At 39.7% G+C, this 6,888-nt stretch overlaps 1 pseudogene; it reads right to left on the reverse strand.

Moving 5' to 3' along the window:
* The window catches only part of LOC102816413, a 47,450-nt pseudogene extending 41,821 nt beyond the window's left edge, over nt 1–5,629 (reverse strand).
* Nucleotides 5,630–6,888: the final 1,259 nt, after the last annotated feature.

The raw sequence follows: 6,888 nt of genomic DNA on the forward strand, positions 1-6,888 counted from the left end.
TTTCTCTCTCCCTCAAGTGTCTAATTGGTAATGGTATGCCAGGGAAACCAAGATTCTAAAGACAGCCAAGCATCTTAACATTATTTCCCCCCTTTTGCCCATTCTAACCATGTTTCAACCCCAGTATCCCAGAACCCTGTTGTTCCAAGGTTGGGCATACATTGTTATTTACCTATGTCTCACTTAGCCCATGCAAACCTGCCTAATTGTTTTCCCATATGCTTTGTTCTTCCATTCACCCACTCTTCTTATGTATTGCTCCCCTCCCTACCACCCAAACTATCCTGTGTCTGTCTATTCCCTACCCTGTGCTCCACGTTCCCCCTCATCCTGGTAACCAGCAAAGAACTGCCCCCCCCACCCCTTTAGTATGGGTTCTTTTTCTTAGTCTTTTACAGTAGTGGTCCTATGCTGTATTTCTCCTTTTGTGGCTGACTAATTTCACTCAACATAATGTCCTCAAGCTTCATCCATGTTATGTGGTGGCTTGCAGCTGCTTCCTTGTTATTCTTCAAGGTAGCATAATATTCAATTATGTGTATGTACCATTCTTCAGTTGAGAAGGTGAGATGACTTTTGAAAGATAGAACTCTAGCCAGAATTTCAGATTTCTGATTCTCTGGTCTCTATTTCCATTACCATATGCTTTTTAAAAAAGTAAAACCTTATCCAATTAATTAGGACTCAAAATAGTATTGTTTTGTTTGTTTGACAAGAAAAATGGTCAACTCATGCTCTTTACAACAAGTCTTTCATTTCAGCACACTGGACTTGGGTCATGACATTCACCATTAGTAGTTATTTAGTTAATACAAGGAGCTCTGGTAGCGTAATGGTTATGAATTGGGGTGTGAACTGCAAGGCCAGCAGTTTGAAACTACCAGCTGCTCTGTGGGAGAAAGATGAGGCTGTATGCTCCCATAAAGATTTACAGCTTCAGAAACGCTGTTCAGGGTGGCTATGTGTCGGAACCGACTCGACTGCACTTAACAACAACATTGAGTTAACACAATGCCTTGGGTGAATTCTAAAAGGGAAAACATGGAGACAGCACAGATTCCAACGGAATAAGAAAGATTAACCCAGAATGTCACAAAAATTTTAAAAATCAGATCAGATTTGAGGATAGCAAGAGCTTGAGGATGATTATTTAGCAAGTTTTTTTTTTTTTTCATTTTTTCATTTTTGTTTGCTTGTTTCAGCATTTTTTCTGTACTTTCAGCAAACTGTCTTCTCTTAAAAGTGATTAATCTATAGATGAGACCTTCTCAAAGCATGTAAATACTTTAGCAAAGATGGAGATGAGTGTTCAAGTTGTTGCTTACTGCCTATATTCATAAATGATAACACATGCTACAGCCCAGCTTCCAAGTGTTTATGCTGACTCATATTGCAGCAGTAAAGAAGTGGTCTCAGGCATCTCATTCCTTGATGCCTCCAATTTTTTCCTCTATGACCTTAAGCAAGCTACTTGACTTGTCTAAGGCATAGTTTCCCTATCTGTAAAATAGGATAGTCACATCCGTAGAATGGAGATATTGTGAGAATTAAATTAGGTGAACTTTGTGAAATATCCGGAATAGAGTAAGTTATCTATGCATATTCTGACCTGTGATTCCATGTGTGTCAGAGCAGAACTGTGCTCCACAAGTTTTCATTGGCTGTAATTTTCAGAAATAGATCACCAGGCTTTTCTTCAGAGTGCCTCTGGGTGGGCCCAAACTTCCAACCTGTTGGTTAGTTTGACTGTTAATAGTGTTAACATCTGACACCAACGTGGGACTCTTATACATACATACTGTTGTGGACTATCAAGTTGGTTACTTATTGTGGCCCTGTATTGGCTTTTAAAGGAGCAGCTGGTGAACTAGAACTACTGACATTACGGTTAGCAGGCTCATGCTTACCTACAGTGCCATACCTATTCTTATTGCTCAGTGGTTCTTAATAAAGACTGAGACAAGAGAAATAAAAAAAAAAAATAATGCCTAGAGGGTCTTTCTGTTGTTTGTGTGTGGGAATGGAGAAGGTATTGGTTGTTATAAATGCATATAAACCTGTCAATATGTTTTTATTTGTTTCTCAGCAATAAGCAGACTATGTAGTAAATTCACTTTGTGCATACTAAGGTTTGTGTAGTCTTTGGTAGAAGCCAGACCACCAACATACATGTAGATTTCTAGTCCATTTCAAAGTACAGAGATGTGGATTCTTCCACAAGGGAATTTCATAGCAATTTATCTTAGCACTGATATTATTTATAACTTTATTTGTTCCTCATAGAAGGTAGACTGGCATAATAATTTAGATTTATATAAAGGGAAAGACCTAAAGATAGACCTCTCTTAATGGGCTTCCTAAAGATTACTTGGAAAATAAAATTCTTAGAGATTCACCAAGGAACTTTTTTCAGTAAAGTTTAGCATTCTAATCATAAACAGAACTATGAAAAACAGAGCTATCCTGAGTGTGATTAGTAAAAACAGAGCAAGAACCCATCCTAAAATGTCAGACATTAGTGGTGAATTTAAATTGTTTTCTCATAATAAGGTTATAATTTCAGTGTGACATTTGCAAACAAGCTTCCAGTCTAGGATGATTGCTTTAAATTCTTTTCTCTGAACTGTGATTATTCTGTCACTCTGGATATTCCTAGTGCTTAGTGTTTGACACATGGCTGCTGCTGATGTTGCTGTGTGCCGCTGAGTTAGGTCAGACTCATAGTGACTCTATAGGTTTAATAATAGATATACTTTATATGTTTTAGTGATGAAATGAATCCTCTTTTCCATTTGTATTCACCACTCGTCTGTCAGTTTCCTGTACTGTGGTGGCTTGCAGGTTGTCATGATGTACTGGAAACTATTCCACTAGTATTTTAAGTACCAACTGGGTCATTCATGGTGGACAGGTTTCAGCAGAGCTTTCAAACTAAAACAGACTAGAAAAAAGTGCCTGGCAATCTACTTCTAAAATAATTGTCCAATGGAAACCTTATGAATAGCATCAAAACATTATCTGATATAGTGCTGGAAGATGAGCCCTTTAGGTTGGAAGACATTAAAAATAATAATGAGGAAGTGCTGCCTAAATCAAGGAAAGTTGATCTTAATGATGGAAATATAGCAAATCTTTTAGTACCTTCATTTGCTGATGTGCCAGTATTTAAAAAGGAGAGAAAAAGTTGCAAACATCTATTAATTATCAGAATGTGGAATATACAAAGTATGAATCTAGAACAATTGGAGGTCACCAGAAATGTGATGGGATGTGTACAGATTGATACCTTAATAAATGCCCATGGAGACAGCACTCAAGAAATCAAATTGACTATTACATTGGGTTAATGTAATATGTAAGACCTACTTAAAGTGTTAAAAAGCAAAGGTGTCACTTTGAGGACTATAGTATACCTAAGATTCAATTGTCTGATATGTATGAAAAAGTTGGACAATGAATAAGGAAGACTGGAGAAGAACTGATGCATTTGAATTATGGTATATAATTCAATAGAGTGAATTACTATGGATCTTCAGAAGAATCAATAAATCAGTTTTGGGAGATATACAACCATAATGCTCCTTAGTGGTGAGGATGTTGAGACATATGTAATGTGGACATGTTATCAGGAAGGACCAGTCACTGAAGAAGGACATCAAGGTTGGTAAAGTAGACGGCCAGTGAAAAAGAGGAAGATCTTCAATGAGATAGACTGATACAGGGACTTCAATAACAGGCTCAAACATAGCAATGACTTTGAGGATGATGCAGGACTGGGCAGTGTTTCATTGTATTGTATGAGTCAGAACCCACTGCACTATTCATAACAGCAACAACTGCTCATGCTCCTTAGCTGCTTGCAACTTATGAGGACTGAATATAGGTATCATCACTTCATTTCAACAATACATTCTGTGAAATGGAATTTCATGTGATTTGTGCATTGTGAAAGCACTGTATAAAGCAGCCCCTGTACAATCCATAGTTAAATTCACACAAAGTGAATTAAATAAAAGCTTATGGAAATCTGATGGACAAAGCCTGAGAGCTGTAGCCACTGAATCCAGGAAGCCTGAATTGCCAGGCTGGGGCTGTACAAGCAGCTGGATTGGGACTGTGCATATGTCTGGGAAAGGAGCAGGGGCAGGAAAGGGGACAGGGTGAGAAGAGAGGACTGTAGGGATTGGATGTGTGGTGCCAAGAGAGAGGCTGGCTGCTATCATCCTGTTAGTGCAGTGACTTTCTGATTATGTGCAGCTGTGACCACCCAGAACTAGGAGCCCACAAGCGCTTGGGACAGACTGATGTTGCCAGCACCCCCAGCAGAAGCAGCGGAGCCATGACCTCTGTTGTCCTTTGCTGGGGAACAAAAGGCTGCTTGGCTTCTGGGTGGGTGAATGAAGCCAGGAGGGTGAAGGAGGAGGTTCTGTGAGGATTGGGATGTGCTCTGGAGTCCTGCTGCTTGTTCATTCTGGGGGTGAGGGGTCTTTAAAACCATTTTGGGAAAATAATCAGCTTTGCCTTAAAAATATAAACAAATGAATCTTATGGAATCATTGACATAAATGTGATAAAAAGTTGTCTGGACAGATATTGTTAGATGACATAACTGTATATGGAATATGGAAACATTTTTCTCCAGAAACCATCCGAATTTAAAAGAGTTTAACAATTTCTGGTGAAATCTCACTAAAAGGAGTTGCATACCTCTTTACTTTCTGAAAGAGAACATTCAGAGCATAATTTATACTTTTGTTAGATTTAGAGTCATCATTGGGTCATCATTGGAGACAGCAGTCACTACTGTATGGTATACATGGTAGGGTTGGTCTTATGTTTATTGATTAGTGTAGACAGCAGGCTTATAGTGTAATTAGACCCATTTTGTTTTCTGAGTCTCAAAGTTTGTTTTTGATTGTCTTTCTGTTTCATCCTTTGCGTTCAGATTGTCATGCTGCTTACTTTTTGTTGTTGGTGTCTCTATCTTTAGCTGTCTTCCTTGTAATTTGTTGTTTCTAATTAGCTGTGGGCTAGGATAAAAGATAAGTGAATGATTTAGAATAGTGTATAAAAAAAATGGGAAAACAGTCACTGAATGAAGATGTGTGAGGCTCTTACACACAAGATACTTGAGTTCCAATGTTGAGAATGTGTTAGATTTTTTTTTCCCCACAGGACCTTTTTTCCTATCTTTCTAGTTGTTGACTGTGTTTTGAATAGCACAGAGCTGAATATCTGAGAGGTGGTATGTTCTTGTAGGAGTCCTTGAGTGTTGTAAAAAGTTAACATGTTTGGCTACTAACAGAAAGGTTGGTGATCTGAGTCCACCCCAAAGAAGTCTAGGAAGAGACAACTAGAGATCTATTGCTAAAATAATCAGACATTGAAAAACCTATGGAAGAGACAGGGAAAGATGGTGGGTTAGGCAGAAAGGTTGTGTGGACCCTCTGGAACAAGGATAAGGAAAACCAGACAGGATAGATGCAGAAGATAGTCCTGGAACTCTGAGCTTCAGAGGAACAGATAGAAAAGTGGGTTAAGTACTTACTGGGATAGAGAGTTGAGCAGAGGCTGCAAGAGAGGAGGTGACTGATGAGCGGTGGTAACTGACAGGACCTGCCACAGCCATCTTGCGAATTCATGAATGACTTTAGAGATGAGAAAACATATTCACATTACAGAAACCTACTTGAGACTCACAGAGACAAAAGTATGATTTCTTCTTCTTTTTTTCCTCTGATTCCTCACACTCCCTGGTGACCAGAGGTGAGATTGGCTTCTACCAGCTTACACTCCCAGGGAATCTCCTGCTTTCCAGGCAGTTGGAGTCATTTGGAGGTGGAAACTGGGGTTGTAAACCCCAGGGAAGAGATCTCTGCAATAACCCTGGAAAGACAGGCTTTGCTCCAAATCTGAAAAGTCGACCCTGGCAGGCAATGGACTGATTCTCACTAGGAGAGGTGGCTGAACAGATGCATGGGGTAGAGAAAAAAGTAGGGGGGGAAAGGAAAGAAAGGAGGCTGGCAATCTGTGCTGGCTCACTGGGTGCAGCATTACCATCTTGAAATTTCTCTAGTGGCTGTGAAGGCAGGAGAACTGTAGATGGAGTTATTGTTGATAAGTGTTGTCGAGTCTGTTCTGACCCACAGTGACCCTGTGTAGGGGAGTAGCATACCACTTTTGGTGGAGAGAAAGCCATTGACTTATATTTTTCACTATTGGTGGCTGGTTTATTTTCTTTCTTATGGCCTTATCAGACAGGAGACAGTGACTGTGGCCATACAGCTAAGCCACATCCACACCCTCTACAACCCCATATATCAGGCAATAGCTAATACCACCTGCTATATAAGAGTCCGGGTGTGGCACTGTGGGTTAATGCGCCAGACTGCAAAGCCATTTGAACTGCAAGGATGGTGGTTCAAGCTTCCCAGTTGCTCCTTGGAAACCCTATACAAGGTCGCTATGGGTTGGAACCAACTTGACAGCACTTCACAGCAACAACATATACCAGATCAGCAACTTCAGCTAAAATCACTCTAAAGTGAACTGCATGAACAGCTATCAGAGAATAATGCACAAGCTTATCTCCTGATCACACACACTAGGAGGCAGTTGATGTGTGCCTAAGAATATACCAATATACATTCATCAGCAATACAAATACACCAACAACAGAATGTCTTGAAAGCAGTAGAGAATTTCTGTTCACATGAAGTCACATGACAGAGTAGCTCAAACAACCAACCAAGAGGCAGAGCTGCAAAATGTTTTTGAAGAATAAGAGGAACTGGAACTACCTGAAAAATAATTCAGGAGAATGTTATTTTGTTGTTGTTGTTATTAGGTGCCATCAAGTCAGTACTGACTCATAGCCACCTTATGCAC

Source organism: Chrysochloris asiatica, unplaced genomic scaffold (genome assembly GCF_000296735.1).
Source record: "Chrysochloris asiatica unplaced genomic scaffold, ChrAsi1.0 scaffold00187, whole genome shotgun sequence".
Lineage (NCBI taxonomy): Eukaryota > Metazoa > Chordata > Mammalia > Afrosoricida > Chrysochloridae > Chrysochloris > Chrysochloris asiatica.